Consider the following 24209-nt stretch of genomic DNA (forward strand, 5'->3'; position numbering starts at 1 on the left):
TATGATCATCACAATTGCCACTGCACGCCTCACAAAAACAATCATAAATTGGTGGCAAACTAAAATCCACAACTCCATCTTTATTTTCTTTTTCCAAACTTTTATCAACTGAAAAATTAAAGATAATATTTGAACCTTCATAGTCGAAACTAACCGGTTCCACATTTTCATCCTACTCACACAGCAGAGCACAGTGATGAAAATGGCCAACGTCTCCCTCCCCGTCAAAACCCACACTGTCTTGGCAAGAGGTTTCGATGCAAGTGATACGCTGATAAACGTCTCTCTCCCCATCGTAACTCTTACCTCCTAGGCGTCGAGTTTCGATACGATTGATACGTTCTGCAAGTTGTTGAATCATCATCTTGATTTCCTCCATGTTGTTGCTATAACGACCCTCCATTCGAGAACCTCCCTGATCAAGCTTGCTTCGAGTCATGGAATCCACCATGCTCTCACCAAAGCTCTGATACCAAATTGATGGGGGACGGGTCCTAAAACATAGGCCTAAAACTAATAGCATACGTCACCAGAAATAAAAAGAACACAACTCATTATAGACAGCTGAAAAGCGGCTATATTTTCATTACAATGTCAGGAAAAAAACCCCACTGCAAAGATGACAAACTCTTGCTTAAATAGCATAAGAGTCAAATCAAAATAAGGAAAAAGTAATAAATAGAAAGTTACAAAATGAATATAACATCTATCCAATTAATAATAAAAATACCGCTAAATCTATGCAATTACAAATAAATTATTAGAAAGAAATCAATGCTAATTTGCTGCCACGTTTATTGTTGCTTTGATTTTGGCTGATATTAAAGTTACTCAGTTGATCCCTATATGCTCCTGCATCACTGTCTAGGTGAAGAGACTGAGAGTAGCTAGTCCGTCGTCTAAGTGCTGGGTCAGGTCGTGAAACATAGTGATCGTTCGCGGCCATCAAGATGCATTTACATATGGTAAGGCACGATACAGAAGTAACACCGAAATGAACCAAAAGGCTTTGAGTTAACATTAAACAGCTAGTGTCATTTCTATAGAGTTCTTACTGGTCCAAGTTTGGCCTAACGGGTCGGTGAATGGGTCAGCAGGTTTCTAGATAGGAGTCAGTCGTTAGAAGCTCTTTCCGTCAATAGCTTTTAGGTTTGGCCAATAACTTTAAGTATTAGGATCAATAGCTTTTAGGCTTAGCAATTTTGAGGAAAGCTACATGTTACACTAATAAGCTGAATAAATAAGATGCATTTACGATCGTTGCCTTATCTACAAATAATGATATATCTAGACAAACATCGTACTTGGACTTAATATCTCATCTAAAGATATGAAAATATATGTACGTTGATTGCACAATCAAAGAAGTGTTTAGGAAGAATTCTTAATTGCAATGAATCATGCAAAAAGTGCCTAGCAATCCATTGAAAATCATTTGCAAAGTGACGACAACAGAAACCAAAGGTACACTATTCATATTGCAAAAACAAGTCATTTATTTCAAACTCCTCTCCAGTAAAAAGTGAAAAGAAAAAGTTTTAAATTTATTTTATCATCACGCGTACGACTACATTTTTCTCTAAGGAAATGTTGGTTTACATTTTCTAGCAACTCAAACTACTATTTCAGACACGTGACCAAAGGAAAGAAAATAATAGAGGGGAAAAACAAAAAAAAGGTACACTAAGCAATCATATAGCTTTTCCTTGTCAACGTACATGCATCAATCTTTCTAGGCTAGAAAGCAACTATCTTTCAGTCTGATCCAAAAAGACCTTCAGATTCTTGTCAGAAGACCCTTCACTCACAGCCTCTCTTGCCAGATCCTTCCAGATCTTAGCGTTCCACCTCCTCTCTTCACTTTCCATCACCAAATCCAAACACGTACCTCACCCACAACAACACCCTCCTCATTCGGTGCTACCCTCACTCCTGTCTTCCAAGTGTCCTTTATCAACTTGGCATTTGTGCCTTGATCTGTCCACTAAGGAAACTGTAAGATCAAATATGGACATAACACATATCATCATAAAGTAATTGATGATTAGTTTAATATCAATCCTAGTTTAACATGGATACAAACAGTAAATCAATACTTGTAACTTAATGAAGCAGTGTATCTATTCATTAAGGTAAGTAATCCTATTCTTAGTCTGCAAGAAAGATTACAATGAAGTGTTACATTAAGAATCTAACTAGGAAACCTAAACCGATATGGATAGCTTTAATGGGAAGCTTCTTGAGGGTTAAGTCTCCTATATATACAGATGAATTGGTCCCTGATTACTACCGAAGTTTTGCATATTGTTCTGTCCATTGAGAAGCAAGTTGGTAAGTAACAGAAGGCCATATTCAGTGTTCGTGTTTGCAGCATAAGATGGAATCCATGCCAGTGATTGCTGAAGGTAAGCCTTAATCCCTTTTATAATTGTGTGCATATATTGTGAGCATGTATATGGTTTTTAACAATTGGTATCAGAGCATAGGCTCACATATATCAAAATCGTTTTAGGGTTTTGCAAAACAAATACAAAAAAAAAAAAAAAAAAAAAAGGTTTTTGCTTTACGGGTCAAGTAACTGACCAAGTCACTGACCATGTAACTGGTCATGTAACTGATCAAAGTAAGTTACTTAAGTCGATTGCTGCATCTGGTTAATTATCAAATTCACGCTTCCGCTGTGATTTTTAGCAGCAAATTGGGGAAAAAGCAAAAATAGGTTTTTCTATGGAAATTGATTTCGATTCATAGCATGATAATTGAATTTTGATTGTGCTCAAGAACACTAGTTGCATTCCTGGCGTGCGTTAGGTTAGAGTAGATGGTGACCGGATGAAATTTACAATTTCTTGATTGTTCTGTGGTTTCTTGGAATCGAAACAATTTTGATTGTGCTTGAATATGCATGATGAATTGATTGATGATATGGTATTGTATCTGTGATTGTGAAAAATTGCATGAATAACAAAAATCTCCCAGAATTTGTTTACACAATTAAAATTGACAGATACGAGAGCTTAATTTTCTTACAAGGATGAATCTGGGTAGAATATAAAGTTAAAAGCTCATGAGTTTTGTGGTTTTCTGTTGGCATAAGTGATTATGATGCACAAAGCATTCTTCATTGATGTTGGCAGAAAACAATGATCAGGTCACTGACCATGTAACTGATCGAGTAACAAAACTGAAATTGTGTTTTGTGTTTTAAAACTATGCTTCAGTTTTATCTTCCAAGGAAGTGGTCAAGTATGGTTTTAGAATACAAAACAGCAATATGCGTGCTTGATGAAAATAAATACGGATACTTAGAAATTTTTCTTCTGTCTAAAGATGTGGATAAATTTCTTTGGATAACTTGTTTTCATTGAACATGGTATATTGATAAAGAACTCCAGGATGTTATGCTTCTGCTCAAAAGTGTTGCTTAACATTATTTTTGGTTATGGACTGATATGAATGCAAGTATGGATTGTTTAGGTTTTCTGTATGTTCTTGTTTTGGTTGCTTAAAGCTAAATAAAACACAGAAAACTTAAAGTTATTTTCTTTACAAATTGAGAACTCACACGAATTTTTGTTTTGCTCCTTAGGTAACTCTTACATGAACTTGAACAGTGTCTTGATGCTAACTGGAACCAACTATAGAGCTTGGCTAGATTCTGTAGAGAACTATATGGGAATGCATGAGAACATAGACTATTGCTTCACTGAGGACAAACCTGAAGAGTTAACTGAAAAGAGCACTAAGAAGGAAACTGATCTTTACAAGAAGTGGCATAGATCCAATAGAATGGCTAAGAACCTCATTCGTACCTCTATGTCCAAGACTGTCAGAGGAAGTATAGAAGAACCTGAGCTAGCATCAGATTTTTTGGAACTCATAGGTGCTAAGTTTAAAGAAAGTGAAAAGGCAGAATCTGCTAGGCTAACTAAGGAGTTTCATGATTTGAAGTACATGGGTTCAGGGGGAGTTAGAGAGCATATTATGAAGATGATCAATATAAATGGCAGACTCAGGGAGCTCTTGATGGGGGTTAGGGATGAGCAGGTAGTGCATTATGCACTACATTCCTTGCCTAACAGTTTTAGTCATCTTAGGACCAGTTACAACTCTCAAAAGGGAAACTGGACTTTAGATGAACTTATATCCATCTGTGTGGATGAAGAATCTAGGATCAAGGAAGAAAAGGAACCTGCTACAACCATTAACCTCATTGAGAAGCCTAAAAGGAAAAAGCCCCAAAATAAGCTCAAGCCTATCAAAGCCATAACTAAGAGTTCAACAACTGCAGTGGCCAAGGAAAATAGGCCATTTAGGTTCAAGTGCTACTTTTGCAAAAGAGTAGGACACATGAAAAAGGACTGCACTGGCTATAAAAATTGGTTAGCCAAAAAGGGTAAGATTTTTTCTAATACAATTTTTTCTTTAGAAATTAATCTTATAAATGTTGAACCACAGTCTTGGTGGATAGATTCAGGCTCACCTATTCATATTACTAATTCTTTGCAGGGATTCATAAGGAGGAGAATCCCAAAAAGTGATGAAGTGAACCTGTGTGTAGGCAATGGCATGAGAGTGGCAGTCAAGGCTATTGGAACCTTAAAGCTCGATTTAGGATTAGGAAAATTGTTAGTTTTGGACAATGTTTTTTATGTACCTTCCATGAGAAGGAATTTGGTTTCGGTTTCTCTTTTAGTAAAATCTGGTTGTAGACTTGTTATGGATAGTAATGGAATTCTTATTTCTAAAAATTCTGTTCAAATTGGTTTTGGTGTTATTATGAATGATTATTTATAGTTAAATTGTTCAATGGCTCAACAAGAAATTTTACTTGTTGAAAATAACACAAACAGTACTAACACTTTAACAGGTGTTAAAAGAACCAAACTAAATGAAAAGTCTGCATTTTTATGGCATAGAAGACTCGGCCATGTTTCAAAAGAGAGACTGAAAATTTTGGTGAAAAACAACATCCTAAATGAACTTGATTTTTCTGATCTAACAGACTGTGTTGAATGCTTTAAGGGAAAAATAACTAATACTAGAAAGAAGACTGCATATAGAAGCCAAAATTTATTAGAACTCATACACACTGATATATGTGGACCATTTAGACATCAAACTATCTGTGGGAATGTGTATTTTATCACATTCATTGATGACTTTTCTAGATACAGTTATATTTATCTATTTTCAGAAAAGGCACAAGCATTGAAAGCCTTTCAAATCTTTAAGTCTGAGGTAGAAAATCAACTAGAAAAGAAAATCAAAACAGTGAGGTCAGATAGAGGGGGAGAGTTCTATGGAAAGTACACTGAATCCGGCCAACAAAAGGGTCCATTTGCCTTGTTTTTGCAAGACAATGGAATTAAAGCTCAATACACAACACCCTATAATCCACAATAGAATGGTGTTGCAGAGAGAAAGAATAGGACTCTTTTGAACATGGTTAGATGTATGATGTGTACAACTGGTTTGCCTAAATTTCTGTGGGGTGAGGTTTTAAAAACTGCAAATTATATTTGCAATAGGACACCTAGCAAAGCCATAGAAAATACTGCTTTTGAGCTTTGGTGTGGCAGGAAACCTAGTCTTCATCACTGTCCTGTTTGGGGATGTCATGCAGAAGCTAGGATTTATAATCCAAGCTTGAATAAACTTGACCCCAAAACTGTTAGTTGCTATTTTATAGGTTATCCAGATAAATCTAAAGGCTATAAATTATATTCTGCTCATCATTCACCTAGAATTTTTGAAACACATCAAGTAAAATTTCTAAGCGAAAAAGTTCACAATACAAACCTTGAGGATTTAACCTCAGATTTTGAGGAAATTGTGTCAGATGAGAATATAAGTGTAGCATTGCCTTTAGAACAAGATGTAACTGATCATGTCACTGGTCACGTAACTGACCATGTCACTGACCAAGTAACTGTACCTGGTCGAGTAACTGGCTAAGTAACTGACCATGTCACTAACCAAGTCACTGACCATGTCACTGACCAAGTCACTGACCATGTAACTGACCAAGTAACTGTGCCTGGTCAAGTCACTACCCATGTCACTGACCAAGTAACTGTGCCTGATCAAGTCACTGCCCATGTCACTGACCAAGTAACTGTGCCCGGTCAAGTCACTGCCCATGTCACTGACCATGTAACTGACCAAGTAACTGTCCCTGGTCAAGTTACTGACCACGTAACTGGTCAAGTAACTGAATCTCACCATCCTCCAGTGGCTCAGCCTAGAAGATCACAGAGAGCAAGAAAACCAACTTATGGGGGGAAGAGAGTGACTACATTGTTTATCTGCAAGAAGGAGAAATTGAAATGGACTGTGCAGAAGACAATGATCCAACTACATTTAATCAGGCCATTGAAAGTAGTGAATCTCATCAATGGCAGCAAGCAATGGAAGCAGAAATTAATTCCATGAGTCAAAATGCAGTTTGGGAATTAGTTGAACCTGACCCCAACCAGAAGCCTATAGGTTGTAAATGGGTTTTCAAAACCAAAAGAGATGCAAATGGCAACGTAGAGAGACATAAAGCAAGATTAGTTGCCAAAGGTTTTACACAGAAGGAGGGCATTGATTTTACTGAGACTTTTTCTCCAGTTTCTACAAAAGACTCGTTTAGGATAATCATGGCTTTGGTGGCTCATTTTGATATGGAGCTGCACCAGATGGATGTTAAAACAGCTTTCTTGAATGGTGAATTAGATGAAGTGATTTATATGAGGCAGCCAGAAGGGTTTGTACAAGCTGGAAGTGAAAACTTGGTGTGTAAGTTAAGAAAATCAATTTATGGCCTAAAACAAGCTTCTAGACAGTGGTACAAGAAATTTGATTCTGTGATTTCTACTTTTGGATTTACAGAAAATCTTTTTGATGAGTGTGTTTATTTGAAGACTGTTGGGAACAATTTTATTTTTCTGGTACTCTATGTGGATGATATACTTTTGGCTAGCAGTAACATTAAATTGCTTAAAGATACCAAGAGTTTTCTGTCAAGGATTTTTGACATGAAAGACTTAGGAGAAGCATCCTATGTACTAGGTATTGAGATTAAAAGAGATAGGGCACAGAGACTACTTGGTTTGTCTCAACAGAATTATGTTACCAAAATTTTAAAGAGATTTGGTATGGAGAAGTGTGCAGCTGGAGAAGTTCCCATGTCCAAAGGAGATAAGTTAACCAAGAAGCAAAGTCCCAATAGTGATGTTGAGAAAGAAAATATGGAGTCAAAGCCTTATGCCAGACTTGTAGGAAGTCTCATGTATGCACAAGTCTGCACTAGGCCGGATTTGTCTTTTGCAGTAGGGATTTTGTCAAGATTCCAATCTAATTCAGGCCATGAACATTGGGTAGCTGGGAAGAAAGTGTTGAGATACCTGCAGAGAACTAAAAACCACATGCTAGTTTATAGGCAAGTGGAGGATCTGAAACTCATTGGATTCTCAGACTCGGATTTTGCAGGGAATTATCCAGACTCCAAGAAGTCCACTTGTGGATATGTGTTCTTGCTTGCAGGAGGTGCTATTGCTTGGAAAACCATGAAACAAACACTTGTTTCAACTTCTACTATGCAAGCTGAATTTATTGCAGTATATGAAACTGTGTGTGAAGGACTTTGGATTAGGAATTTTCTCATGCAGACCAAAGTATTGAGTCACATTGTGGCTGGAACACTTGTAATTTATTGTGACAATGAGGCTGCAGTTTTCTTTAGCAAGAACATTAAAAGGTCAAATAATTCCAAGCATATTGATCTAAAGTATTACAGTGTTAGAGAAAGAGTAAAGCATGGTGAAATAGCTGTTTTGAGTATTGACACAAATTCACAGCTAGCAGATCCTTTCACCAAGGCATTGTCAGTAGCAGCATTCCAGAAACATACAACAAGCATTGGAATTTTAGCTAATTTAGATGCTTAGGTTCAGTAGAGAGTTAGTCCAGTTGGAGCATTTAAAATTCTAAGGTTTTTTGAGTTCTTGTGTTTTAGTTGTGATCTTTTATTTTGTTTATCACAACTTGTTTGTAATGACAGATTTTATTATTAATAAATTTTGAGGTATTTTCAGATTTTGGTTATTACTGCAGTTTTTGTTGAATGTTCTAAAAATTATCGATTTTGTGTTTAAAGTTATACTTGCTATCAGATGGCTTAAATCATGTGAAGCATGATGTTAAGGTTCAAGCAATATCTTTAAGCCATCAGTGTTCAGTAAATTTTCTTGAGTTTTTGGTTTTAGAAACATAAAGTAGGACCTAATATATGTTTACTTGTTGATACACATTAACATATATTGTATCACTTCTGGTTTGACATATGTGGATTGCAGGAGCTTGTGTTTGTGGTTTTGAAACTCTGCATTTTTGTTAAAATGTATACTGTTTCTTGCTCTACATAAGTAACTGTGATCTGACCATGTTGGAATGGATTTTCGATTTAAGTTTGTTATCTGGCGCGCACTTCAGTAAGTTAAGTAGGTTTTAATGTTCTCTGGTGCAAATCATCGAGCATGATATGTGTGAGTCCAAGGGGGAGATTGTAAGATCAAATATGGACATAACACATATCATCATAAAGTAATTGATGATTAGCTTAATATCAATCCTAGTTTAACATGGATACAAACAGTAAATCAATACTTGTAACTTAATGAAGCAGTGTATCTATTCATTAAGGTAAGTAATCCTATTCTTAGTCTGCAAGAAAGATTACAATGAAGTGTTACATTAAGAATCTAACTAGGAAACCTAAACCGATATGGATAGCTTTAATGGGAAGCTTCTTGAGGGTTAAGTCTCCTATATATACAGATGAATTGGTCCCTGATTACTACCGACGTTTTACATATTGTTCTGTCCATTGAGAAGCAAGTTGGTAAGTAACAGAAGGCCATATTCAGTGTTCGTGTTTGCAGCATAAGATGGAATCCATGCCAGTGATTGCTGAAGGTAAGCCTTAATCCCTTTTATGATTGTGTGCATATATTGTGAGCATGTATATGGTTTTTAACATAAATGCTACCACTGGTACCCCAGAAACCAAACTCTCCAAGCTTGAATTCCAGCCAGTGTGTGTTACAAAACAACCTAATGAAGGATTTGACAGAACCTCCAGTTGACTACACCACGGGACTATCATCCCAAGCTCTTCTAGTTCCTCTCTGCAACTCAGTTTGTCTTCTTCTTTCTCTTCCTTACCTTCTCCATTCTTTTGGTTTTCTCTAATCACCCACAGAAACGGACGACCAGAATTCAACAACCCTTTTGCAATTTCCTCCATTTGAATCTTGGACAGCATGGAAATGCTCCCAAACGATATGTAGATGACAGATTCTTTCGGCATCGAGTTCAACCATTCTAGGTACGCTGAGTTCTTTGAATTCTCAAATAGATCACCGAATGATTTTTCGGATGGATCCTTGCCGTCCAAGAAAGCAGATGGCATTAATGGCCCGATTCCGACCAAGTTGAACTTGTCAATTGCTTTTAACGCCTCCGGCTCATGTGCATCGAACGTGTTACCAGGATGGTTGGCTTGCTTTCTTTTCGTAGCAGCTCGAACTGTTCTTGGATCAATGGTAGAGCGAAATTGTACTGATTCGAATCCACCAGGAAGAAGGGCAGGTCGCGGCTCTTCAGCGCTAGTGGCAGTCTTGGTAATTCTACTGCATGGGAAGGGTCACTAGTACTAGCCGTGGCACTGTTTCTCATGAGATCTTTGTAGCCGTTAAGATAATAGTAGTGTACTAGTAAATTAATCCGCGCGATGCTGCGGGTTTGTTTTTTATTGTTTTAAGTTTCATGTATAATATATGAATATTTACAATCTAAAAAACATCGGCACTATTTAAAATATGATTTTTTTGTAGAGAAACTGAATTTGAGAGGAATTTGCTGTGTATTCTCATTGATAATAGAGACCTCTTTATGTAGAGGATTACAATGCATAGAATCTCAATCATACAAGGAAATTAATTCTACATTGATTAGGATTCTAGATCCTTCTAATTAAATCCTATTACCACTAGGTCAAGTAACCTAGAGTTTGGGCTAAACACAAATTAGGTTTTCCTTGAACACTCCCCCTTGTGTTGCCCAAACGCGGTGCTTATCTCGTTGCCTCATTAAAAACCTTGCCGAGTAACAAAAACCCAGTGGGACAAAAATAACCTCGGTCGAAGGGGAAAAAGAGCACAACACACCCTTCACGATTTGAGATGAACATGTAGACATCTCCCCCTGATGTCTGCGCCTCCCCCTGATGACTACGATCATGGGAGTTCAGATAATTTCCGCAAGCCAATTCTTGCCACATGTTTCTCGAACGTGGATTTGGGCAATGACTTAGTAAACAAGTCTGCCTCACTGTCCTCAGATCGAACCTAGTTCACTTTGATCTCAAGGAGAGTCTGTTGTTGCTAATTAAGCTTGGTTTTGTCGCTTTTGATGCAGCCTTGCCTCATTTGTTCAAAATAAGTAGCATTACCCTAAATGCCTGTAGTCTCATTTGTGGTAGACTTCAAACCACAATTGTTCGAACATGCGTAATTATGGATCCAATCCATATACATTCACGAACCACTTCGTGAAGAGCAATGATCTCTGCATTGTTCGAAGATATAGCGACTAGGGTCTATTCTGTCGACCTCTAAGATGTCATGGTCTTTTCCCATGGTGAACACTTAACCGGATTGGGAATGACCATTGTGTGGGTCAGAGAGATACCCAACATCAGCAAAACCTTCCAAAACACATGTCGTTTTGGGATGGGGATAGAGAACGCAAGCCAGCATCGGCGGCGTTTCTGGTGTGTGATGGGTCCGAATCAATCATCTCTTTGTAGGGATAGAACAAGCCCATATCATTCATACATCTCAAGTATCGAAAGATATCTTTTACACCAATCCAATGGCGTCGCGTTGGCGCAGAGTTATATCTAGCTAACAAGTTCACAGCATATGAGATATCCGGTCTTGTGCATTGGGATAAGTACAATAATGCGCCTATTGTACTAAGGAAGGCACTAATGCCTCTAGCACATCTTCGTCATCATCCTTTCGACAAAGAGGATTCTTTTCAAGATCAAGACTACGGACGATCATGGGTGTGCTTGAAGGCTTGACCTTGTCAAAATGCCTAAGCATCTATCGACACGATGCTCAAGTTCCAAACCGAGACATAATCGTGTTTTCCCAAAATCCTTCATCTCAAAATCGGATTTCAAGTGTTCAGCGGTTTCCCTTAACTCTTTAAGGACTTCTAATGAAGATCATGTCCAACATGAACCGCGATAGAATCCGAAACTTGTCATAGAAACACGTGGGCATATCCCTTCCCAATCAAGTAGTCACTTTAGTGAGCGTTTCAATATCTTTGTAAACGCGCTCCATGGGGTAAATGAAGTTCGCCATGAACCTTCATGTATATTCCGTATCTAGATCCCTATAGAGATACGTAGTGACCACATTTGTAGGCTGCATGTTCAGTTATTCGGAAACTACCAAACTGACAGGGTAGTGGAGTGCAATGACATCCATTACGAGAGAATATGTCTCATCATAGTCGATTCCAGGAGGTTTTGTGAGAAGCCTTGCGCCATAAGGCGAGATTGCCATCTCTTTTTCTCATCACACTTTCTAACGAAGACCGATTAGTCAACAGGTTTTATGTTAGGAGGTGTTGGCATCTCTAGCTCGAAAACCTTCCTCTTCATTAGAGAATCCATCTTAACCTGGATCGCATCTTTCCATTTAGGCTAAATTTCTCTACGTTGGCATTCATTCATCAACGGAGCGTGGTTCGATATCATCAGACTCAACAAACTCATGCGCAACGAAATACGCAACTACATCACCAATTATGATGGAGTTTCTATCCCACGTCTCATGTACACTAGTGTAATTTTCATAAAGCTCTATATTCTCAGGAATAGGTTTTGACGTTGAGGCGTCCCCCAACGATAACCATAACCCGGAAGATACTCATGAGACAGATTTTGAGTGTCGATGATTCAAGGATTGGTTTGTGCCAATGTATCTTTCGAACTCACGGGCGTCCCACGCATCCTAGCTGGGGCCATGGCCTATAACGCCAGAGTGCCACTCTCTTTGGCGTTGGCGCCATGCCTATTTCCATGTAGGGTGGCGCTACGTCCTCTCATAGGGACGTCCTTCCTTGCAGGCATGTTTGCAGCATATTTGTGTGATCTCGTCACTTTAACAGGGATCGAGATGAGACATAGTGGGGACAGGCCACGACAATCCCTGTCGTTCCTACTGAACATCCGTGTTCTTATCTCCCCCTAACGACGGGAAGACTGTCTCATCAAAGTAACAACCCGCAAATCTAGCAGTAAGGAGATCGCCTTGCAAGGGCATTAAGTGGCGGACGATTGTTGGAGTCTCAAATCCAACATAGTTGCCCATTCGTCTGTAAGGACCCATCATAGAGCGCAGTGGCGGCGCAATTGGCACATAAATGACACACTCAAATATGCGTAAGTATGATACTTGTACCCAGTCACTAGCTGTAACGCAGAGGTATATTGAGTGGCGGTGGGTCGTAGACGAATTAGCATGGCTGCATGCGATATTGCATCTCCCCAAGCGGATATAGGAAAATTGGTGCGCATTACCAATGTTCAGACTACCATCGTAGTCATTTCCGTGAGACCATTTGGGTGTGTTCATGGGAATATAATGTCCAACATTAGTCCCAATGCAATAACCATTGAAAGTCTTCGATGTAAACTCTCTAGCATAGTCAAATCCAATTGACTGAATAGGATGATTCGGGGAGTGAGCCCATTGTCACATGATATGTGCTAGGAGTGTAGCATAAGCAGTATTACAAGTGGACAATGGCACAACACGTGACCAGTGTGTTTGCGTGTCAACCAACATCATGAGATATTTAAACATTCGCAAGTTGGTTGAATCAATCCACAAAATCCCTACGGATTCTTTGTAAGAACAGAATGAGTAATGGCATATCCTTTGCATAGGACTGTCTCAGTCCTAATTTCCCTAAGGAAAAGGCTTAGTAAAACGAGCGAGAGGCCTTAGAAGCAACCATTGAGTATTAGGCCTGAGCGTTCGAAACACTATGTGAAGCAAGTTGGTGATTGCAGCATCACCTAGGGCGCCATCACCATGATGGATGCCATCCATGGAGTCATGGATAGGGACTACGCCAGCCCTAGGCTGGCGGTGGACGGAGGTGGTGCCCTAGGCCGCAGCGTCGGTCACACTTAGTCTAAGAATCAACTTTTGATTCATGCTTCATTTCGCTCGAAAGGAATGATGTCCATGTGAAGTCTTTTGTAGATGGATCATCATATCATGACTAGGATGATCTATCCTGTCGTGACAAAGCCAATATGTGTATAAATCCAAGAGATCTTCTCTCATAACTTTATTGGATTTAATAGCTCGAATAGTGACATAAAATCCACTAGAGCGACACATAAACTTCTCTAAGATGCGTCTTTGTTCGCAATCATTAGAGGTAATGCAAAGGAACTCATTTCCGTTCTCTACATGCATTTTCGCATGGAATTCGTTGGCTATTCATAGGGTACTATTTGCCCTAAGAGCGTAGAGAGTTTCTGTGACAATTGTAATCAAGGTGCCATTTGGCAAGTGGAACTTGGGCTATTCCATGTCCTTGAATTAATACTGATGGCCCAGCCATCGTAGTCACAAAGTCATATGCTCAGAATCAAAATTGAGTCAAAATGAAAAGAACTCGAAATTTTATTCATAAACCAACGGAATACATCATTGTTTCTATGATCAAAGAAAATCTAATCCAATAAAAAGTAATATGGCAATCGCCTACATCTCTTGGAAAATAAAAAGACTTAATCAAAATTGCCAATTTCTGGGTCTTGATCCTCGTAGTCTTCCACCCTTAGATCTAGATCACCATCTTGATCATCTTGTGCCATGTAATTTGCTTCCCTTGCTTCACGATACGTCTTGTATGCGTTTGCAACATTCTGGGGTGTGGTACATGTTTTGGCCCAATGTTCAGTTGATCCACATCGAAAACAAACATCATTATGGTCAGGCTCCCTTGATCGAGGCGCCATTGGGGCGTGATTTGGACGACCTATCCTCTTGGTGGTGTTACCACCATGGTCAGAGGCTCCGCCTCTCTCTCTCTCTTCACACGTTGACCTCCACGGTTCCGTGCACGCCTCTCTTGGCGATTTCCTTCCTCTTTAGGGCGAACATATGGACCAGAATGTCCAGAATTGTCCATATCCTTAGGGTTTCGCTCCTTGCGTCCTTCATTGGGGGCGCGACTATAGTTAGACTCCGGAATAGGCTTAGTTCCCACGGGTCTAGCATTATAGTTCTTCACAAGGATATTATCGTGCTTTTCAGCTACGTTCATGGCGCTAATGAGCTCATGGAACCTTGTGATACGTCCTGCATTTACATCAATCCGATAATTCTTTGAAATCATCAATGCAGAGACGGGGAAGGTAGAGAGAGTCTTCTCGATCAACATCGTATCAGTTATGGCTTGGCCACAATACTCCATCAGAGACTTGATACGAAGAGCTTCCGAGTTATAATCAAGCACAGACTTGAAATCACAAAAGCGGAGGCTATGCCATCACACTTCTAAATCAGGAAGCAGGGAGTCACGAAAGTTGCCAAATCGCTACTCAAGTTCTACCCATAACTTTCTTAGGTGTTCCTCATTGAGGTATTCATTTTGGAGCGTGTCATTCATGTGCCTTGTCATGAGAATTATGGCTTTAGCTTGTGTTAACGTTAGTGATCCGTTGGATCTCTAGTTAGCTTTAGAGAGAGAGAGAGAGGGGGTGACACGAGATGTATAGTGGTTCGTCTCCCGCCTTAGCGGGAAACTACGTCCACTTGAAAGCTTATACTAGTGTGTCGAGCCTTGCGGCCTAACAAGATTACAAGAGATGTAATGTGATCCCCTCAGTTGTGGGAGGAGGCATTCCTTTTATAGGGGAATGAGGCTCTCTCATTTACATTTTCTTAGATGTGGGACTCAAAGCTACTATTCTAGTCTAGAGAAGCATATTGTGGAGGCATGTTGGCAAGGCCGGAAAGGTGGCTTCCCGGCGACGGATTTGCGACTTTCAGATACCGTAGCGTAGCTTGAACATAAGGCTACAAGATGCATGTCTCGGTTGGGCCTCACCATGGCTTGTGGGTGTCCCAAAGAGGGTGTTACTTATGCTTGGTGACGTAGTAAATACTCCATATTGTTGGAGGTATGTACAAGTCCCCGAAGTCCCCGAGTAAGAGGAGCTTCTTGGTTGGGGAGTTATAATCACGAAGTTACCAAGCATAAGTAAGCGGGCGGTATGGAGCCCTTACAAGTCCCCGAACTCCGTAAGCAAGAAGGGACTCGTAAACCTGCACAACAAAGACAAAAAACAGGCATATGTAAAATGCTCGTTGCATTGGGCAACAAATGTGAGTTGCATTGATATGCGTTGGAATATATGAGCGTAATAGTGCGCATATGGTCGTGTGAGCAAATGAATTGCATATGATAAATGCGTGACGCGCGCAAGGAGACGAACGAGGTCGAGTTTGACGGGGTTATGCTCGCGAGATGCAAGTTGCATGAGCGCCGCGGAGGTATGCATTTGTAACTCATGAACGATGATCGCGAGTACGGTTGCGTTTGTTTGGTTGTCTCTCTTATTAATGGGACGCGAAAAGAATTTGATTTGTCGCAATCGGTAAACGACAAATGGTAGAAAAAATTCAATGTTCCATTAACGTGTAGTGTGTCGAGTAGACATGAGTGTAAAGCTCGAGGATTGCCGGGAAGGCATGAGCGGTAAGCTCGGGGTGCCGGGATGGCATGAGCGGAAAGCTCGGGGTGCCGGGAAGGCATGAGCGGAAGCTCGGGGTGCCGGGAAGGCATGAGCGAAAGCTCGGGGTGCCGGGAAGGCATGAGCGGGAAGCTCGTGGGTTGCCGGGAAGGCATGAGCGGAAGCTCGGGGGTGCCGGGAAGGCATGAGCGGAAGCTCGGGGGTGCCGGGAAGGCATGAGCGGAAGCTTGGGGTGCCGGGAAGGCATGAGCGGAAGCTCGGGGGTGCCGAGAAGGCATGACCGGAAGCTCGGGGTGCCGGGAAGGCATGAGGGGAAGCTCAGGGTGCCGGGAAGGCATGAGCGGAAGCTCGGGGGTGCCGGGAAGGCATTAACGGGTAGCTCGAAGGTGATGCCCTGAGGCATGAGCGTGACCGTTGCTAATTATGTTGGGCTGTATGTACAAGTCCCCGAAGTCCCCAGTCAAGGAGGGTGTTCTTGCGGGTTGATACCAAAGCGTAGCTTTGTGCCGTATATCAAGCATAATTAGTGCGAGTGCGTTGTCCATCTAGAATTGGTTGGAGCGAACGCTTTTTCCCTTTCGGGTGGGCCCCTGCCAGGCCCTGCGAGGAGTCCCCCACTCCTGGCTATAGACCTCCGGATGGTCGGAAAATTGTTTGATGAGGGGAGCTGCGCGGAGCAGAGGGTGTTGGGTAGCGAGCCCAATCTTAGATACCCAAGCGTCGGGGTTAACTGCCAGATCAATGGCTGCCGTGGGCTGTGTTAACTAGTCCCTAGCTGTTTTCTCGAAGGAGAAACTTGACTACAATGCCGCGTAGCGGTCATTGTCATTATGAGGCGTTGCCTTACCGCTTGGCGGTTTGGTTTGAAAAATGATAAACACATAGGGCAAGTAATAATATTTTGTTCGAGTGTCCCATGTTTATTTAATTTTGCAATTAAAATAGAAGCATGGCATATGTGTATAGCATGTACTTGTAATGTGGATGCTAATATCATTTTTGCATTTTTTGTAGATATGCTAAAGGATCATTGAGATCGGTATGTGAAGCATGGCATATCTAGTATGTGAGATCTAGAAAGTGTTGCCAAATCTACGAAATGTTGTAGGCATGCTTAAAAGTTATGGAAGCATGTAAAGATATATCAAGTGTGATATTCTATAAGCATGCTTAGAAGTAGTAAAAGCATGGTATTGGCATAGCGGTAGCTCAAATTGAAAGAGCGTAAAATGTAAGACATAGTGACTTATCTTATGCCGATTTGGAGGCTAGTGGAGTTATCCGAGCATGACGCTCCAATATTGCACCAACGTTTTCATTGACTGATTTGAAACGATGTCCGATATGCATCCTTAACAAGAGAAACGATTAGCATATAATTTTAATTTTTAGAAGTACTAAATGCTTGTTAAGTGCATTGATCGGAGAAGAATGTGTACATGCGAGTTTACCATAAGTGACAAACCTAGGTAGTTACCAGGTGGCCATATTGTAGTGCTTGTGCTCGTGTAACACATACATAGGAACTGGGAGCAATAGAAGTGCCTTATCAATTTGTACACATGCCATATCTTGATAGTCTAGTGCACGTGGGATCATGTGTCTAACACCATAAAACATGTTTTAGCGGTTGTACTGTAACCTAACATATAAAAGTAATCTATTGATGCTTTATGTCATATGTCCCATGCGAGTATGTATATATTTGTATATTGTTGCGACTTGGAGAAAGTCACCTTTTACGTAAATATGAGGCACATGCATGCTACCACAAATATATGCCACGTGGTGGTGAGTAGCCTATTATTTATAAGGGCTTATGTACTAAGCGGTGGAATGTGCAGGAGCAGGTACGTGTGTCATGTTATTGGTAGGCTAGCAAATCATGATGGCATCTACGTGTAAAGGAGGCATTGGGAAAATAGATTTCACGTGAACATGCATGTCCTCATGCTCAGAAACATATATACGTGAATCATGGTTGAGTTTGAAGTATGAGATAAAGAACTTATCTCTGGTTGTGCCGCCGACTGGGTGTATAAGAGATATCTGGGATTCCAAATCGGATTTGGGTTGTGGTTGTTTGACGCTGGTGGCCGCTGCAATTTGCAGATTTCAGATTGGCGGAGCGGAGTACTTTCCTAGAGGAACGGGGCATTTGCTTAGCTTTGCAGCTCAGCGGAGCGGAGCATTTGGCCGGTGGAGCCTTGTCCAGCGGAGGAGAAGTTCGGCGGTGAACAGTCCTGCGGAGGTGGAAGGCCGGCGGAACTCGGAGTTCAGCGGAGGTTTTGAGTTCGGCGGATATGGGGTGCAGCGGACCTGGAGCTCGGCGGTGCTGGGGTGCAGCGGACCTGGAGCTCGGCGGTGCTGGGGTGCAGCGGAGGAGAAAGCTTTTAGCGGAGGTGCTCGGCGGAGTTTCACTCAGCGGTGGAGGCTAGCGGTGCACAGTGTGGCGGAACCTGCAGTGGGTGGAGAGCGCAACAGTGAGCTAGCGGAGTCGTGCCGGAAGAGTTCGGCGGAGGCTGCCAGCGAGCTATGCTGTGAGCAGTGCAGCGGAGAGGAGGATGGAACCCTCTGGGTGGCACGAAGCATCTACGGAGTTGTACAGCGGAAGTGCTCCGTTGAGCGTTGACTGGCGGCGGTGGAGCTGTAGGTTCGACTCGGCGGAGCGGAGGATGGTGGAGACGTGACCGGACTGGCATTTGCGATGGCTGAGTTTGGGGGTCAGCGGTGTACAGTCCGGCGGAGCCTCTCCGGTGGTGAAGTTCAGCGGAGACTCAAGAGTTTGGCGGAGGCTCAAGAGTTTAGCGGAGCTTCGCAGCAGGCCTGGAGCTCGGCGGAGCGGAGGATGCAGCGAAGAAGGAGAAGGGTGGCCAAAGGGAATCTCTGGGTGTCCAGTTCGGCGGAGCACCAGTTTGGCGGAGGATCGGTTCGACGGATCACTAGTTTGGCGGAGCACCGGTTCGACGGATCACCAGTTCGGCGGAGGTAGGGCCGCTGCAGTGGGCGGAGGAAGCCAGCAGAAGCTGCAGGTGTGGTTGGTTGCTGCTGCTGGCGGAGATGGTTTCCAGCGGAGGAGGAAGCTTTTGGCGGAAGTGGCTGGGTGCCCAGAGCAAATCTCTGGGTGTCCAGAGAAGTTTGCCGCCAATTTTTCAAATTTTTTTTTTTTTGTTGTTGTTGTTGTTCAGCGTTGACCAAGCTAGCCTGGCGTTGACCATCCCCAATGGGCGTTGACCGACTCCGCCGGGCGTTGACCTGACCCGCTAGGTGTTGACCGACCCCGCCGGGCGTTGACCAACCTCGCCGAGCGTTGACCACATTGATTGGCGTTGACTTGGCAAATGGCACAAGTTGCCGCTAAGAACTACCTTGAGCCCAAAGAAAAAATAATGATTTAAGATGACTTAACTCAATGATAGGTGACGAAGCCTTTGTGTTGGCTTCCCACAGACGGCGCCAATGTTAACGTTAGTGATCCGTTGGATCTCTAGTTAGCTTTAGAGAGAGAGAGAGAGAGAGAGAAGGTGACACGAGATGTATAGTGGTTCGTCTCCCGCCTTAGCGGGAAACTACGTCCACTTGAAAGCTTATACTAGTGTGTCGAGCCTTGCGGCCTAACAAGATTACAAGAGATGTAATGTGATCCCCCCAGTTGTGGGAGGAGGCATTCCTTTTATAGGGGAAGGAGGCTCTCTCATTTACATTTTCTTAGATGTGGGACTCAAAGCTACTATTCTAGTCTAGAGAAGCATATTGTGGAGGCATGTTGGCAAGGCCGAAAAGGTGGCTTCCCGGCGACGGATTTGCGACTTCCGGATACCGTAGCGTAGCTTGAACATAAGGCTACAAGATGCATGTCTCGGTTGGGCCTCACCATGGCTTGTGGGTGTCCCAAAGAGGGTGTTACTTAGGCTTGGTGACGTAGTAAATACTCCATATTGTTGGAGGTATGTACAGCTTGTTTTGCTTTGAAAGCAGTTGCTTGCTCAATGGAGAGCACGTTCTGACCAGGCTCTTGGATGGCTCCCAGAAGTCCATCAGCCTTAAGATGTTGGCGCACATCTCGAACCCACCTATGGTATCCTGCGCTAGTTGTTTCTAGTGGAACGAAGTTCAACTTGTTCAGGTTACTCATCCTGAAAATCAACACAAGATTAGGGTTAGTTTCGGAGCGAAAAGGCTACCACGAAAAACTATTAAATTTCTGAGCGTAGTCGCTTCCAAGAAATTAGGAATTTTCTGAGCGTAGTCGCTTCTAAGAAAATCCGATTCCAAGAGAGGTTTTGGATTAGATCGAAACAACGATGTATGTGGTCGATCGTTTTCTTCTCAACAAACTTTAAGTTTGGAGGACTCTACAAGCTCCAAGCTTGGAGTGAGCACGAACCCACACAGTTCGGCTTTTGGTCTCCCCTATAAAGAAGAAAAGGGGGGTAGAAGAAGGGATGTTGGAAGTCCTCGAGAAAAGAAGAAGAAATTGAAATAAAACTTCAAAAACGGGAACTTTTAGAAAAGTTTACCTTAAAAGATGGTCGGAAAAGTCATCGCTGGAAAGTTACTGTAGCTGACCGGAAAAGTCGCCGGAAAAGTGCCCGGAAGTTGGCCTGAAAAATGGTCGGAAGTTGGCCGGAAAAGTCACCGGAAAAGTGTTGACTGGCGTTGACCAGGGTGCTGACGTGGATATCGGAGCTGACGTGGCAGCTGACTGGAGGCTGACGTGGCAGATGACTGGAGGCTGACGTGGATGCGAATGACGCAAGGATGACGTTAGCCGGGTCCGGTTGTTGGGCTTCAGGCTGCTGGGCCTCAGGCAGCGGCTTGGGCTGCGGCTTGGGCTCAGCTTGGGCTTCTCCTTTTTTTCTTTTTTTCTTTTTTCTTCTCTCTCTGCTGGTTCGGTTTCAACCTTTTCTGGTGGCCGGTTCGGATGATTCTAGGCCGGTTCCGGTGGAGGTTTTTCCGGTTCCGGGTTTCTGGGTTGGAGGTGCTGCAAGAGGTCAAGTATGGCTGCAGGAGGTGGTGAGAAAGACTTTGAATCGGGCAGGGGAACTTTTTGCTTCTTCTGGTGGCCGGTTCGGTGGTTTGCCGGCCGGTTCTGGGGATGGGGCCGCCGGTTTCGGACTCCTGGAGTTGAGATCTTCGAGTTGGGCGGCTGAGGTTTCTGGGATTTGAAGGCTACGAATTTAGGGTTTCAGGGTTAGGGCTCGTGCTGATAACGTGTTGTAGAGAAACTGAATTTGAGAGGAATTTGCTGTATATTCTCATTGATAATAGGGGTCTCTTTATATAGAGGATTACAATGCATAGAATCTCAATCATACAAGGAAAGTAATTCTACATTGATTAGGATTCTAGATCCTTCTAATTAGGTCAAGTAACCTAGAGTTTGGGCTAAACACAAATTAGGTTTTCCTTGAACAGATTTGTTTTTTTTTTTTTTAATAGAAGTTGAATATCAATAGATCAACAGCCAAAATGCTATAATCTACAAAGCTTACATAAGAAAGCCAACACGAAACAAACTGACTTCCCCATCCAAGCTATAACAAACTACTAAAGTCTCTGATGCGCTTGCAAATTTGCAAGCCTATACAAAAGTGATTAAACCTCGCCTTCTACGGAAGAAAATATTCAACTAACCCTTGCTTGCCAGGCAAGCAATTGTGGTACAAACACTAAGAAGACATATAGAAGCTTCACCACCTTCACATAGACTTGAAGGAAAGAAAACTGCAATTAGAAAAGAGCCATCTCCTTTCCTTTCGGATTGGAGCCTGATCCGCCACCTGCCTTGTCAAGCTTGGAGAGAAGCTTTTTCTTTACCACCCTAGTCTCGTCCCCCTGCTTTGCTTTCTTCTTTTCCCCGTAGGATAACTTGTTCTTACTACCTGCAGGTCTCCCCTTTTCCTCTTCACTTGGAGGGCTATTCCTTATTTTGCAGCACCGGTACCAAACCTAGATGTTCCGGTTCCAGATTCAGATTACTTTTTCCAACGGCTAGGCTCAGTTTGAGCTTCTTAGGAGATATAGTGATTGTAACATCCTCTCTCAGTCTCCTCTTTCCTATGATGCTGTCATGTACAACCATCATCTCAGGCAGTTCTCGTATCTGAGCTTGACGTCGAGGTCGGTGCAGCAGTATTGCCAGATTATGGAGCAGTCGCTTTGGCATTGAGTTAGGAAGCACAGTATGGAAAACAATGTCCTTGCCTCCCAAAGAAACCCTAGCCCGAACTCCTACACTCATTGTGCTAGTCGATGCTGAACTCGAGAGGTGGAGATATAGTTTCCATCAAGCTGCATCTCCGGTGCAGTAGAGTTAGTCGCCTGTGACGCACCTAGGAGGACTGTGCGTTCTGCCTCATCATTCTGCTCCAGAGGAGGTCCCGAGCATGGGAGGCCGACGTGAGTAACCAAGCCACAATTCGAGCATCGATCAAAGAGTTTGTCAAACTTATACTCGTAGAAAAACTCTACTTCATCCTCCCCCCAGTACCATCGTTGGAAGGACAATGGTTGGTTAAATGGAATCTCCACCCTGATTTGAAGCTTTCCAACCTTCTTGGCCTGTTTGTCAATTTCCTTAAAATCACCAAGAGTAAATCCGATCATGGTCATCACCCTCTCATACCGAAACGCAGGGGGGATGTCTTGCAAAGTGATCCAGTACGAAGACGTGGTGAAAGAGACCGATTCAATGGCAGCCACACCATCGTAGTAAGCTAGGGAAATTAGAGCCTGATTATAACCCCATGGACCTCCTTTCCAGATCCGATCTCGATCTGTAGCATCAGACAGAGTGAAGAGAACCCTCTGTCCCCCCGCTTCCTCCACACAAAATGATCCATGTACCCTCCAGGCATTCTGAAAGATCCCTAGAAAAGATTGAGTCTTGTATTCTCGGGCAATGAGCAACTTTCCCACCAAGAACACGTATGCCTGCCGCATACCCTTCCTCTGTGTAGGTCGCAGATCAACCTGCTTCCTCCCCTCAACAATTGCTAGAGAAGAAGCCAATCGAGCAGCCATAGTATTAACAGTAGCCATTGATTGCACAAAAACACCGCAGAAACCCTAACCCTAGGAAAAGGAGGCGGCTCTATTTTTGTGTTTAATAATCTATTGATATAACATATCTATGTGTATGATTTGTTTTGTTGTTAATAATAGATTACCAACAAATGCAAATAATAATAAACTTTTTTCATGATTTGTAGAAATTTATAAATACAAAACAGAATTGTTCTCCCTTAAAAAATAAAAAATAAAAAATAAAAAATAAAAATAAAAATAAAAAATAAAAAATGAAAAATGAAAAATGAAAAATGAAAGGATATGGCACCAGCCCTTCTTTCAAAAAATAAAAATGAAAGGATATGGCAGAATTGTAAAAAAAAAAAAATGATAAAAGAAATGGTAGAACTATAATTTCAGTCAAAAGTCAGGGGCAAAACCCTCACTTCACTGTTTACATGAATAGTAATGAAAAGTACAACCAGCTTTAATATATGTATAATGTCGAACACTGTGGCCGGAAGAATCCAAACGAGCGTGGCAGGGAGGTGAAGTTCACTCACCACTTCCGCCACCCAAGGGAGTCCTGCCTTGATCGAGAGAGAGGCAGAATCCCCCCTCAAGAGGCTGCCTAGCGCCCAACCACCAGAGCTCGCAGATGCTTAAGCAACCGCCCAACCCCAACCCGCCTAATCCCGTCGATTTGTCATTACTCTAGTCGGAGAGCCACTGCCTAGGGCCTAGGCGGCCTGGGTGGTAAAGTTTTAGAACACTGTTTATATATTGAAATTGTAAAAAGCTCATGAGCAATGAGAATATTATCAATAATTAGGGCTGGCCCTATGAGTTTAGAGGCTCAAGGCGAAAAAAATTCGAGACCCCAAAACAAATGCTCAAAACATTACAAAAAAGACAATATCCCAATTTCAAAATATCACTAAAATATGAATCGTATTGCATTTTTAGATGCAAAGGTACTAATCAAACTTACATAATCAAGTTTTCCAACAATATCTTTTCCAATAGATATTATAGCCAAACCATTCAATCTCTCTTGTGACATAGTAGACCGGAGGTAAGATTTGATCAATTTTAACTTCGAAAAGCTTCTTTATGCAGAGGCAATTGTGACTAATATAGTTAGCAGCATCCTATAAGCAATTCAAGCATTTGGATAACAACCATCAACTTCTTTTATATAATTCAACACATCAATAGCTCTTTATGTATCATTGGGTAAATCTTGACTCAACATTCGTAAGACATGGTATAGATCATCTTCATTAAGATCAGAAATCTCGCCATGCTTCAGTAAATTTGTAAGGTTAGCACAAAAACTCTTCAAACTATCTCG

General features: G+C 42.1%; 1 pseudogene; it reads right to left on the reverse strand.

Annotated features, from left to right (window-relative positions):
* Positions 1-1732: 1732 nt before the first annotated feature.
* Positions 1733-23918, reverse strand: LOC121052838 (annotated as a pseudogene).
* Positions 23919-24209: the final 291 nt, after the last annotated feature.

The sequence above is a fragment of the Rosa chinensis genome, chromosome 4, assembly GCF_002994745.2.
Source record: "Rosa chinensis cultivar Old Blush chromosome 4, RchiOBHm-V2, whole genome shotgun sequence".
Classification (NCBI taxonomy): Eukaryota; Viridiplantae; Streptophyta; class Magnoliopsida; order Rosales; family Rosaceae; genus Rosa; species Rosa chinensis.